Raw genomic sequence first — 14091 nt, 5'->3', positions numbered from 1 at the left:
CACTGGAGAGACAGCTCTCCATTTTCAGTAAGCTCGTCTCTCCGATAAGGAAAATGAACATAGGTAGCAAATCAGACCTGGTGAAACACGTGCGCTCATTCAGGAGGTTCACCTACATGATCCTCAATGATAACAGCACTGAACTCGAGCGCACACTGACGTTTAAAATTGACCGTGTCCATGAGGTGTTTCGGCTGTGGAAAAACCGGGCACCTAGTGTGCAATTGTCCCCAGGATGCAGACAGCGGTACAGTCCCCTCTGATGTGAGCGAGGTGTCGGTTCGGGGCAGTGACGGGTTGGATCGAGCTGATCAGAATGACGGAGTAGTCGAGGCGGACTCTCCGGTCACGGACGGAGCGGGCGTCTCTCATGCGGGTTCTGTTAGCACTACGGCGGGAGAACCAGAGACCTCAGAGCCTAACATGAGTGACAACACCAAGACCGACCCAGTACCCAGTGATGGGGTGAGTAACACTGATACCACTGTTCCCACTGCTCAGGCTGAGCAGGCCTCACCTGAGCCGCATATAGAAATAGAAACTGAAACTGATGTTGGACTGATGATTAGTCAGGACAGTGTTACTGAGAATAATGTTGTTGTCTTACCGGAAAATGCAGACGAAGCGATGATGGAAACTGAGCTGACCGTTCTCAAAACACCCGTAAAAAGAAAGACAAGAGACAATGACAAAACTGTGAAAGCTGCGAAAAAGCAGAAAAGAAGCAGGCAGAAAGTATTAGTGAGCTGGACAGTGAAGAGCCCTCTCCTGACCTCACTGTCTGTGTCACCACTGAGGGTCACTGGGTCGGTAAAAAGTACAACGCGAGTGAAATTAAACACTTTCTTAAGATCACAAAGAACATGAAAATGGTACAGATCAACAAATACTTTCCAGACCTGAACAAACTGCACATTGCCATAAAGCGTCTTATGGGTGAAGGGTGTTTCGAGGACAAAGAGTTATACAGGTTAAAGAAGATCGTCACTAAAATCAACAACCTGTTAAGTAATGATGATGACGACACGTCATAGTTCTCTCGGTCCTCACAGACCGCAGACACCCTTTCCTGTGCTTATTCTTTTCTGTGTGCTCATGCAGGACATTCACATCGCATCCCTGAATGTTAACGGTGCTAGAGACTGCAGGAAGAGAGCAGAACTTTATGAACTAGTGACACAAAAAAGAATAGACGTATTACTTGCACAGGAAACCCATAGTGACGCTAAAAACGTAGTAGATTGGACACAGGAGTGGGCTGGCCCCTTGTTTTTAAGCCACAATACCTCTGCTAGTGGAGGAGTAGCTATTTTGTTTTCAAAGACTTTTAAACCTCTCTCTTACAGCGTGGAAGAGATAGTAGCTGGCAGACTGTTAAAAGTCAGAGCTCTTTTAGAGAACCATGTTATGGTTTTTATCTGTGTGTATGCCCCGGCTTCCCCAGTGGAAAGAATAGCTTTTTTAGATCAATTATGCAATGTTTTAGAAACTTGTGACACAGAGGAGTTTTTATTTGTTGGTGGTGATTTTAACTGTACTTTAGAAAACAGTGACCGCAACCATATAGAGCCACACATGCCTTCAAGAAGAAGGCTCCTACACACTGTTGAAAAACACGAGTTAAGTGATGTTTGGAGAAATATGCATAAAACTCAAAAACAGTACACCTGGGCTCATGCTGCTGATGGAAAGGTATCATTAGCAAGGTTAGACAGGTTTTATGTTCCAAAGCATCACATGAACACCATAAAAAGTTGTGTTATTAGTCCAGTTGGTTTTTCAGACCACAGCTTGGTTTTATGTGTTTCAGTTTTAAATTGTATTAAACTGAAGAGTTCTTACTGGCATTTTAACACAGTTTTACTGAATGACCAGCATTTTATAGAGATTTTTACTTTTTTCTGGAGAAATTTTAGGAAAGAAAAAAGTGCTTTTATTTCTCTGCAACATTGGTGGGATTTTGGGAAAGCTCAAATAAAACAGTTGTGTCAACAGTACACTTATAATGTCACAAGGGATTTGGCTCGGTCTATGAAACAACTAGAAGATGAGATAACAGAACTTCAGTTGTTAGCACAGTCCACAGAGAACCAGAACCATATTCAGACCCTCACAGTCAAAAAGAAAAAGTTATCGGACCTCCTTGAGTTTAAAGCACAAGGTGCATTAATAAGGTCACGATTCCAGAACGCAAACCAGATGGACGCCCCCTCAAAGTTGTTTTTTAGCCTTGAAAAAAAGAACGGACAAAAACGTTTTATTCACAGCCTGCGCTCTGAGTCTGGACACCTTTTATCTGATACAGCTGACATTAGGAAAAGGGCGGTTAGTTTTTATGAAAAACTCTATCAGTGTGAGTACAGAGAACACACCACAGAACAGAGCTTTTTAGAAGACCTGCCCCGAGTGTCACATGACTCCAATACAGAGCTGAGTGCAGATATAACATCAGCAGAGCTGCACAAAGCATTAATGAGTATGGAGTGTGGCAGAGCGCCTGGCATAGACGGGCTTCCGTCAGAGTTTTATAAGTCTTTCTGGCATGTTTTAAGGGATGACTTACTTGAGGTTTTGAACGACAGCTTGACAAGAGGACTGCTACCATTAAGTTGTAGGAGAGCAGTCCTCACTCTTTTACCCAAAAAAGGGGACCTGACAGACATAAAGAACTGGAGACCTGTTTCATTGCTTTGTAGTGATTACAAGATGCTGTCTAAAGTTTTAGCTACAAGACTGGGAAGTGTTCTGGAAGAGGTTTTAAACGCAGATCAGACCTACTGCATACCCGGGAGGTCCATATTTGACAACATCTCATTAGTTCGAGACATTTTCAGTGTCTCCAAACTTTTTGGGCTGAATATGGGTTTCATTTCCATAGACCAAGAGAAAGCCTTCGATCGAGTTGAACACAACTTCCTTTGGAAAACCCTTAATGCTTTTGGTTTTAGCTCAGATTTTATTTCCAAAGTACAAATTCTATACTGTGACATAGAAAGTGTACTGAAACTCAATGGTGGCTTATGTGCTCCGTTTAAGGTGTGTAGGGGGGTAAGGCAGGGCTGCTCTCTCTCAGGGATGCTTTACACTCTGGCCATTGAACCCTTTCTGAATACGCTAAGAGCTAAGCTGAAAGGTGTCTTAATCCCTGACTGCCCGAACGCTATCCGCCTGTCGGCCTACGCAGATGACGTTGTAATAATGGTCGACAGTCAGAGTGATATAGACATGTTACACAGGGTGTCCAAGGACTTTGGAGCGGTTTCCTCTGCAAAGGTAAACTGGTCTAAGAGCGAGGCTGTTTTAGTCGGCCAGTGGGTAGGCGAGGTACCTAAACTCCCCGGAGGCCTAATTTGGAAAAGCGAAGGCTTTAAGTATCTAGGCGTGTACCTGGGTAATGACTCGTTCACACAGAGAAACTGGGAAGGGGTCATTGAAAAAGTAACTGGTCGCCTAGAAAAGTGGAAGTGGCTGGTGCCTAAAATGTCTTACAGGGGGCGGACGCTAATTATTAACAATCTGGTAGCATCGTCTCTGTGGCATAAAATAGCCTGTATAGACCCTCCTACAGACCTTTTAATGAAAATCCAGTCGATTTTGTTAGACTTTTTTTGGGATAAGTTGCACTGGGTGCCACGCAGCATTTTATACTTACCCAAAGAGGAAGGTGGGCAAGGTCTTATACATTTACAGAGCAGAACTGCAACCTTTCGTTTACAGTTTTTACAGAAGTTTTTATGCGGCTCAAAGTTTTTTAAGCTGGAAACAAGTGTCCAGTGCCATTTTAAGATCTTTTGGGCAGATGAGAATGGACAAGGCACTCTTTTTAATGAATCCAGAGAGACTGAACACTGCAAGACTGCCTGCTTTTTATCACAACTTGTTCAGAATCTGGAGACTTTTTAGGGTGCAAAGAACCACAGCCACAGACTCTCTTCACTGGCTACTTCAGGAGCCTCTGGTATACGGGGCACGCCTGGACGTCGGGGACTCTTCACTGTCGCAGTCTCTCCTCGCGTCTGGTGTCACCTCCCTCAAACACCTGGTGGACGTCGCTGGACCTCACCTACAGAATGTTGACGGAGTAGCTGCTCGGCTAGGCGTGAGGTCAAAGAGGGCGGTGAGCCAGCTGCTGCGAAAGTGGACTCTGGTCATCTCGCGTGAGGAGAGGGAAATGCTCATGGACTACTCTAGTGGAACTGAAAGCCCCGACTCAGAGGACCCGTTTCCTGAACTTGCACTGTCTGTGGACTGTGGACAGGAAGGCACGGGTCACTTTTTGGACTGTAAAAATATCACAAACATGAACTTTTTTAATGTGACTGGGAAAACGTTTTATAAAGCATGTGTCAAAGCTTTTAATATGCGGTCGCTGAGGGGGAGAGTGGACACACCCTGGCGCACTGTCCTCGGTTTGAGTGAGGAAGAGCGTCCAGAGTGGAGGTCACTATAAGCCACCATTGCTGAAAAGAACTGGGGATTTACAATGGAGAATTTTACATGGTATTGTTGCGGTCAATGCTTTTATCTCTGTTCTCTGTCCCCAGGCCAGCCACTCGTGTCCCTTCTGTAATCAAAGAGAGACTATCTTTCATGCTTTTACAGAATGTTCCAGACTACAGTCCATTTTTACCGTTTTACAGAATATTTTTAGTGTTTTTAACGAAAAGTTTTCACTAAAAGTATTTATTCTTGGTTTTAGGTACACACGCAAAAGACGAGCTCGATGCCAGCTTTTAAACTTTGTTCTGGGGCAAGTGAAAATGGGCATTTACATCAGTCGAAAGCACCAGGTTGAACAAAATGGCTGTCGCAATGTTGTAATGGTCACTACAGCACTCATAAAGTCCAGGATTCATAAAGTCCGTGTTTGAGAAAACCTGGTGTTGTAGAGGAGCCCTGTGTTGTGTTGTCAATGAAAAACTGCAATTTGCACATACGCTGTCTTAATTAATTAATTATTTATTTATTTATTTACCTTTTAACCCCATCCTTTAAATGACATTTTTCTCTATTTATTGGTATTCACTGAGAAGATGTAAATAAAAGTTTTTTCAAATTCAAAAAATTCTCTCTCTCTCTCTCTCGCTCACTTTCTCTCTCTCTCTCTCTCTCTCTCTCACTCTCTCTCTCTCTCTCTCTCTGGTGCATGCTGGGAGTTTGGTGAGGGTTGTGCAGGGTGAGACTCTGCGGGTTAGTAGTATTAAGACAGGCATGGTGTCTCAGGAGAAGATGCCATCTCTATCTCTCCGCCATGGATTCAGGTGTGTACCTGAAGAAAGTGTAATGGTGGAGGACGTTCTCATGGCGGTTGGTGCGAAGGTTGGTTGTGAAAACATTATCTCTGCTTCCCGAATGAATAAAGCGGCAGTGGTGTTTGTAAAAGAACAGCACTTTGTGAATCAGGTGCTTGAAAGCGGAATTGTTATAAATGAAAGAATGGTATACTGTTTCCCGTTGTTTACTCCCTCTGTAAAAATTACGATCTCAAATTGTCCACCGTTTTTGCCTAATGAAATACTTAAGTGCGGGTTCATGTGCCTCAGAAAAAGAAAAAAGTGTGTTTAAAATGATCCTGCTAGGGTGTGAAGATCCCACATTAAAACATGTAACGTCCTTTAGGAGACAGGTGTTTATGTCTTTAGATTCGCCTGAAAACACGCTAGATATCTCTTTCCGTGTGAAGTATGAAGAAGGAACGTACATGATTTAAGCGAGCAGGGGCACGGTGAAGTGTTTTGAAAGTGGTGACATCGGACATAAATGGCTGGCCTGTCCTCACAGGGGGCAGGGAGAAGGGTCAGCTGATGTTGGCGTGGAGGCCGGTGAGGTGGCAGGTGAAATGGTAGATCGGGAGGAGCTTACCGGGCGTGCCGAGGTTAGTCATGCCGAGGAGAGAGTGGGACCTCCCACTCGGCCCGAGTCGAAGCCCCCCACCCCCACGGTGGAACAGACTGAGGCCAAAAGTATGTTTCCTTCTACTAGTGCAGTAGCAATGCAGAGTGGTGAGGTCATGTCGGAGGTAAATGATAACGTTTTGTGGTCTGATATGGTGAGCAATGTGGATTTTACAGCAAATGACTCTTTGTCAGATGAAGGTGAAACTGGAAACAGTGTTAATGACAGTGATCTTGAAATATCACAGGAATCTGTTGCTGATGTTCTTGAAATGTCCCAGGGGTCTTCTCAGGCAGATGAGTCCCTGTACACATTAGAGGAAGCGAACAACTTTCTAGATGAGACATTTGGAAAACAGGTGACTCTTAAAAAATTCTTTCCTGATGAAGACAAGTTTATAAAATAAAATGGTTCAGCTTCAGAACAGTGTATGGGGCTAGAGCTCTTGAGCCAACAGAAGCGTTTCCAGTTAAAGAAACATGTAGCAGCATTGTGAAAAATGAGGAAAACAGCAAAGAAAAAGTGTTAACTTTGTGTAAACCAGTCATGCACTACACAGGCTCCTTTTTTCTCCTTCATCTGTTCTTTTATCTGTTTTTCCCTTTCCACTTTAATATGGATGTGCTCAGAGTAGGCTCTCTTAATATCAGTGGAGGGAGGGGTGGACATAAACGTGCACTAGTGGCAGAGTTCATACAGGAAAAATACTTGATGTTGTGTTTCTTCAAGAAACACACAGTGATGTTAATGATGAGGTGGATTGGGCAATGTGGTGGGAGGGACAGCATGTTCTAAGTCATGGCACAAATTTTAGTGCAGGGGTGGCTAGTCTGTTCTCCACATCGGTTGCAGTCATAAACTTACTCAAGCGGGAGGTAGTTAAGGGACGTTTATTAACAGTTAAAGCTTAAGTTAAAGGTGTAATTGTTTACTTTATAAATGTTTATGCACCGAATATTGGGCTTGAGCATGTTGTGTTTTTAAGCAGACTGAGTGATGCACTCAAGCGGTATGGTCATGAAGGATGTTTTGTTATAGGGGGTGACTGGAACTGCATGGTAGTGTTCACTATGTATCACACCACCGAAGAACTACACATACAGTCTGCTGTTAGCCTTTCATAACTTTTAAAAGTATTTAATCTTTTGGATATGAGGAGGGAAAAAATCCCTCAGTTATACAATACTCTTGGGTAAATGTTTCTGATGGCAGAACTAGTGCAGCACGACTGAACCGCATTTATGTGTCCAAGCACTTCAGTAGTAGAATCACTGATTGCATAATCTGCCCAGTAAGTTTTTCTGACCATCAGTTAGTTTCTGTTTCAGTAGTCTTGTCGCACCTCTCCAGCAGACCATCCTTCTGGCATTTCAATACAAAGTTACTGCAGGATGATATTTTTTGTGAACAATTTGTACTCTTTTAAGAACATTGGAAAACAAAAAAAGACAATGGTGGGATGTTGGAAAGATTAAGATTAAGATGTTCTGTCAACATTACACTGCAATGTCAAGCACCAGAGCAAAGCGGACTATTAAAGCGCTCGAAAAAGAGATACACTTTATTCAGCTCAAGATGACAACTCTGAATGATCCCAGTTTACTAATGACTCTACAACAAAAGAGGAAGGAGCTTGGGACATATCGTGATGAGAAGGTAAAGGGAGCAATGGTGAGATCTCAATTCACAACCCTTGTGGATATGGACACTCCGAGCACTTTCTTTTTTAACCTTGAACGCTCAACAGCTCAACATATACAGAAGGCTAAACCATTTAAACCCATAGGCTAAAGAAATATTTCCATATGGTAGTTTACAAAGTTCAAACATATTGTATTCCAGTAATCTTGGATAACCTGTTACTTGTTCGCGATGTGCTTGACATATGCAAAACGTATGATAAAACTGTTCTCTTTATGTTATTTTTATAACTTTATTACTGTTTATTATGTTATTGTTTTGTTTGTTTTGTTATTGTTGTTATCCGTAATTATAAATTACAAATGCATCTTAAAATGATTACAATCTTTTGCCATGTAAAAAGTAATAAGTGAGGAAATGTGTGTGTGTTAGTGATACTTAAATCCTGAAGAAAAAGAGGATTAATCAGTTTCTCGTGTCAGAGATCTGAGAGCTGCAGCATGAGGAGCTTCAGGAAACTGGATGAAATTAAATAAACGTAAGAATTTATACAGAAAGCATGTGTTAGCATTTACTGGGATTTATCCTACACTGGAACAAATCCTTACTAATCCTATATGTGTGTGCGTGTGTGTGTGCGTGTGTGTGTGCGTGTGTGTGTGTGTGTGTGTGTGTGTGTGTGTGTGTGTGCGTGTGTGTGTGTGTGTGTGTGCGTGTGTGTTTGAGGAAAAAAGACTCAGTTTAGGAATAAGTGGTCGGTGCTTTCAGTGTTACATTAGGTGTGTGTGTGTGTAAAACATTCTCTGTGTTTAATGTGTCCACATACACACACACACACACACACACACACACACACACACAGTACAGTTATTGTCAGAAATATTATAATATAATTATTATAAATTAGGGTCTGGGGAAGTAATGAAGTGTCAGTGGTGAAGTGTCAGTGGTGAAGGTATGAAGTGTCAGTGGTGAAGTAATGAAGTGTCAGTGGTGAAGTGTCAGTGGTGAAGTAATGAAGTGTCAGTGGTGAAGTAGTGAAGTGTCAGTGGTGAAGTAGTGAAGTGTCAGTGGTGAAGTAGTGAAGTGTCAGTGGTGAAGTGTCAGTAGTGAAGTGTCAGTGGTGAAGTGTCAGTAGTGAAGTGTCAGTGGTGAAGTAATGAAGTGTCAGTGGTGAAGTTTCAGTGGTGAAGTAATGAAGTGTCAGTGGTGAAGTAGTGAAGTGTCAGTAGTGAAGTGTCAGTGGTGAAGTGTCAGTAGTGAAGTAATGAAGTGTCAGTGGTGAAGTAATGAAGTGTCAGTGGTGAAGTAATGAAGTGTCAGTAGTGAAGTGTCAGTGGTGAAGTTTCAGTAGTGAAGTGTCAGTGGTGAAGTAGTGAAGTGTCAGTAGTGAAGTGTCAGTGGTGAAGTGTCAGTGGTGAAGTGTCAGTGGTGAAGTAGTGAAGTGTCAGTAGTGAAGTGTCAGTGGTGAAGTGTCAGTAGTGAAGTGTCAGTGGTGAAGTGTCAGTGGTGAAGTGTCAGTAGTGAAGTGTCAGTGGTGAAGTAATGAAGTGTCAGTAGTGAAGTGTCAGTAGTGAAGTGTCAGTGGTGAAGTGTCAGTAGTGAAGTGTCAGTGGTGAAGTAATGAAGTGTCAGTAGTGAAGTGTCAGTGGTGAAGTGTCAGTGGTGAAGTGTCAGTGGTGAAGTAATGAAGTGTCAGTAGTGAAGTGTCAGTAGTGAAGTGTCAGTGGTGAAGTGTCAGTGGTGAAGTAGTGAAGTGTCAGTGGTGAAGTAATGAAGTGTCAGTAGTGAAGTGTCAGTAGTGAAGTGTCAGTGGTGAAGTAATGAAGTGTCAGTAGTGAAGTGTCAGTAGTGAAGTGTCAGTGGTGAAGTAATGAAGTGTCAGTAGTGAAGTGTCAGTGGTGAAGTGTCAGTGGTGAAGTAATGAAGTGTCAGTAGTGAAGTGTCAGTGGTGAAGTAATGAAGTGTCAGTGGTGAAGTGTCAGTAGTGAAGTGTCAGTAGTGAAGTGTCAGTGGTGAAGTAATGAAGTGTCAGTGGTGAAGTAATGAAGTGTCAGTGGTGAAGTGTCAGTAGTGAAGTGTCAGTGGTGAAGTAATGAAGTGTCAGTGGTGAAGTAATGAAGTGTCAGTAGTGAAGTGTCAGTGGTGAAGTAATGAAGTGTCAGTGGTGAAGTGTCAGTAGTGAAGTGTCAGTGGTGAAGTGTCAGTGGTGAAGTAATGAAGTGTCAGTAGTGAAGTGTCAGTGGTGAAGTAATGAAGTGTCAGTGGTGAAGTAATGAAGTGTCAGTAGTGAAGTGTCAGTAGTGAAGTGTCAGTGGTGAAGTTTCAGTAGTGAAGTGTCAGTGGTGAAGTAGTGAAGTGTCAGTAGTGAAGTGTCAGTGGTGAAGTGTCAGTGGTGAAGTAATGAAGTGTCAGTAGTGAAGTGTCAGTGGTGAAGTAATGAAGTGTCAGTAGTGAAGTGTCAGTAGTGAAGTGTCAGTAGTGAAGTGTCAGTGGTGAAGTAATGAAGTGTCAGTGGTGAAGTGTCAGTAGTGAAGTAATGAAGTGTCAGTGGTGAAGTAATGAAGTGTCAGTAGTGAAGTGTCAGTAGTGAAGTGTCAGTAGTGAAGTGTCAGTGGTGAAGTAATGAAGTGTCAATGGTGAAGTGTCAGTGGTGAAGTAATGAAGTGTCAGTGGTGAAGTAATGAAGTGTCAGTAGTGAAGTGTCAGTAGTGAAGTGTCAGTGGTGAAGTAATGAAGTGTCAGTGGTGAAGTGTCAGTAGTGAAGTGTCAGTGGTGAAGTAATGAAGTGTCAATGGTGAAGTAGTGAAGTGTCAGTGGTGAAGTAATGAAGTGTCAATGGTGAAGTAGTGAAGTGTCAGTGGTGAAGTAATGAAGTGTCAATGGTGAAGTAGTGAAGTGTCAGTGGTGAAGTAATGAAGTGTCAATGGTGAAGTAGTGAAGTGTCAGTGGTGAAGTAATGAAGTGTCAATGGTGAAGTCTCCGTGGTGAAGGTGTGAAGTGTCAGTGGTGAAATGGTGACGTTTCAGGGGTGAATTGGTGAAGTTTCAGGGGTGAATTGGTGAAGTTTCAGGGGTGAAGGTGTGAAGTGTTTGTACCTGATGTTAGTTGTTGTGTTTGGTTTGGCAGCGTCACAGATGAACACTGGAGAATGTTCTTAGTGATGTTTACGTCTGTAACTGTACAGAAACATACTGTGTAAAGGCTTTACATTGTCCTACACAATGTTGTGTGTCATTGTGTGTTTTCTTTCTTGGAACTGGACTTTGTATAAAGAGTAAAAATAATGGTTAATTTACACATTTATGGTGTTGACATGATTGATTATTGGTGCTCATGTACAGGATCTGTTTTATTCCAGAAACGGTTTCAGAAAATCCAGAGAAACATGAAATGCTTCTGGAAACAGAGGAATGATCTGGGTTGTTAGTGAGGGATTGATGATTTCGTCTGTAATGTTATCTACAGCAGATTGGAAATATTCAAGACTTCAGCAGAGCGAGAAATTTCATGAAATAATACAGAATCTCAGCTTCACTTCTATCCAACACAATATTCATGAGATTAAACTGGTGTTGCTTTAAATCCAAATCCAAATATCAGTGGAGTGAGAAAAAGTCTGCACAAAAAGAATCAATCATCTTTAAAGCATGATGAGAAACATCTAATCATCTCATCTGTGTCTCCGTATGGAGAATAAACTATTTATTTATTTCCTACAGAATGGAGAATTTTCTCCATAAAAAACTCAAAGTTAAATCATAGGAGTGAAACTAGACTGTGTTTTATACGTCTGTCTTCATGCACACACACACACACATTATATTTTTCTTATATTCAACATGAAATAAAAGTGAAAACTAACTCAAACCTGAGCCTTCAACCATTTGATCAGGAGCCAGGGACCCTAAAAATGGAGTAGAATGAAAATCCTCAAAAACACAAAGTTCTCACTTTACTCCTAAAGCTAGACACAGTCTCTCAGAGCCGTTGAGTCGATTCAGAGCCAGTCATACGTCATTCCTCATGGAACCTCCAGCACTAAATAAACAGTATCACCAAGACACACTCTTCAATTCCAACTACTGTTTATTTCATTAATATCACTGAGATTCAAACAAAATAAGACAGACTGACTGCAGGAGACATTTATATATTGTGGAGTTTGTGGTTTTTAGTCTGAGAGGATGCTTAATTTCCACCATCACTGTACCATCACTTAAAATTACATTTTAAGAAACATCCATGTACCTGTGGTGTGGGTGGAGCCTCAGCTATGATTATCCAAAGCCTCTGAGGTGTTTAGTGACACCACTAATGCCGAGTTCACACTGCACAATGTTATCCCTGATTTTCAGTTACCACAGGTTTTGTGAAATTGCCTACAAATGCCTGGAGGCAAATTGGAGCTTGTGCACACGAGTGACAATCATGCAGTGAATTACCAAAGATGCAATCTGAGAGCCGACACCCGTGAAACATTTGGCATGCTAAATATCTTTTTTCAGTCCTGACTGAAACATACCTCGGCGATGACCTACAGCCAATGAGAGAGCGAGATACAGGGCAGTGGTCAGTTTGGGGAGGAGTTATAGACCACAATATCAGCAAGCATGGCTTCGGTTGGAGCACATTATTACAGTTTAATAGAATTTATAGGTTTTATCAGAAAAAAATGTCTTATAGTTCTATCAGAATAAATAAGCTTTACAATTACATCAAACAGAAATAAAGCAGAAATATTTCCTTGACCAGCCGCATCAGCAGCAGGACACTGCAAAATTATTCATTTGTTTAATTCTGCAGAACGCACAGTCCTTGTTCCCTGCACTGAACATTTGGCTCGTGAACTTCTTGCAGGGTTCCATTTCCAGTGTCGTGTGAGAACTCTGATCTCACATGTGATCTTGTGTTATTTTCTTATTATTTCTGGAGTACGTTCGGTTGTGAAACGCAGCTTGTGGACCAGACAGAGTTATCTGTGATTCTTCCTATTGTGAAGTCATGCAGTGTGAAACCTCCTGTCGCCGATCCATCGTGCAGGGTGAACACAGAGACTGAATGCTACCCTAGATAGTTGTGCAGTGTGAAAACAACGGTGATCTGAACACTCTGAAAATCCTGCAGTGTGAAATCGGCATAACTGAGCTCAAAATTAGCCCCGTCTCCATCTCAGTTTTATTAAGAAGAATGTTAAAAAATGTTAAAATGTTTAACCATGTTTCCTAAATCAAATGATCAATTGAAATGACATGAGTGGGTTGTGCAGTTATTATGTATAATTTTTATTATTTATTTTTATTTTATGACATTCTGTCTGAAATGAATTAATTTACCCACCTCTCCACATCACAGTTAATGATTCGTGTCACAGCGTGTTAGCAGTAAATCCCAACACAGCACTGATGAAGCCACAAGAAAAATCTCAGACTAAAATCTAAGATCATGAGAAACAGATTTTATTTCATACTACATACTGAATAAATATAATGGAGATAAATACACTATATTGCCAAAAGTATTCGCTCACCTGCCTTGACTCGCATATGAACTTAAGTGCCATCCCATTCCTAATCCATAGGGTTCAATATGACGTCGGTCCACCCTTTGCAGCTATAACAGCTTCAACTCTTCTGGGAAGGCTGTCCACAAGGTTTAGGAGTGTGTTTATGGGAATTTTTGACCATTCTTCCAGAAGCGCATTTGTGAGGTCACACACTGATGTTGGACGAGAAGGCCTGGCTCTCAGTCTCCGCTCTAATTCATCCCAAAGGTGTTCTATCGGGTTGAGGTCAGGACTCTGTGCAGGCCAGTCAAGTTCCTCCACACCAGACTCTGTCATCCATGTCTTTATGGACCTTGCTTTGTGCACTGGTGCACAGTCATGTTGGAAGAGGAAGGGGCCAGCTCCAAACTGTTCCCACAAAGTTGGGAGCATGGAATTGTCCAAAATGTCTTGGTATGCTGAAGCATTCAGAGTTCCTTTCACTGGAACTAAGGGGCCAAGCCCAGGTCCTGAAAAACAACCCCACACCATAATCCCCCCTCCACCAAACTTTACACTTGGCACAATGCAGTCAGACAAGTACCGTTCTCCAGGCAACCGCCAAACCCAGACTCGTCCATCAGATTGCCAGATGGAGAAGCGCGATTCGTCACTCCAGAGAACGCGTCTCCACTGCTCTAGAGTCCAGTGGCGGCGTGCTTCACACCACTGCATCCGACGCTTTGCATTGCACTTGGTGATGTATGGCTTGGATGCAGCTGCTCGGCCATGGAAACCCGTTCCATGAAGCTCTCTGCGCACTGTTCTTGAGCTAATCTGAAGGCCACATGAAGTTTGGAGGTCTGTAGCGATTGACTCTGCAGAAAGTTGGCCACCTCTTCGCACTATGCGCCTCAGCATCCGCTGACCCCGCTCCGTCAGTTTACGTGGCCTACCACTTCGTGGCTGAGTTGCTGTCGTTCCCAAACACTTCCACGTTCTTATAATACAGCTGACAGTTGACTGTGGAATATTTAGGAGCGAGGAAATTTCACGACTGGATTTGTTGC

General features: G+C 42.5%; 1 protein-coding gene across 3 annotated transcripts in view; it reads right to left on the bottom strand.

The window, feature by feature from the left end:
- cntn5 (contactin 5) overlaps positions 1 to 14091 on the bottom strand; it is a 173070-nt gene that overhangs the window by 134083 nt on the left and 24896 nt on the right. Inside the window, exon 2 of one of the 3 annotated variants that reach the window (XM_058387984.1) lies at positions 10635 to 10715. The exons of the other annotated variants lie outside the window; for them this stretch is intronic. The gene's annotated coding sequence lies outside the window, so the exon portion shown is untranslated. The remainder of the gene's footprint in view (positions 1 to 10634; positions 10716 to 14091) is intronic. 3 annotated transcript variants of the gene reach the window in all.

The sequence above is a fragment of the Hemibagrus wyckioides genome, linkage group LG04 (genome assembly GCF_019097595.1).
Source record: "Hemibagrus wyckioides isolate EC202008001 linkage group LG04, SWU_Hwy_1.0, whole genome shotgun sequence".
In the NCBI taxonomy this organism is placed as follows: Eukaryota; Metazoa; Chordata; class Actinopteri; order Siluriformes; family Bagridae; genus Hemibagrus; species Hemibagrus wyckioides.
The sequence above is the reverse complement of the archived record's forward strand: the minus strand, read 5'-3'. Positions and strand labels throughout refer to the sequence as shown.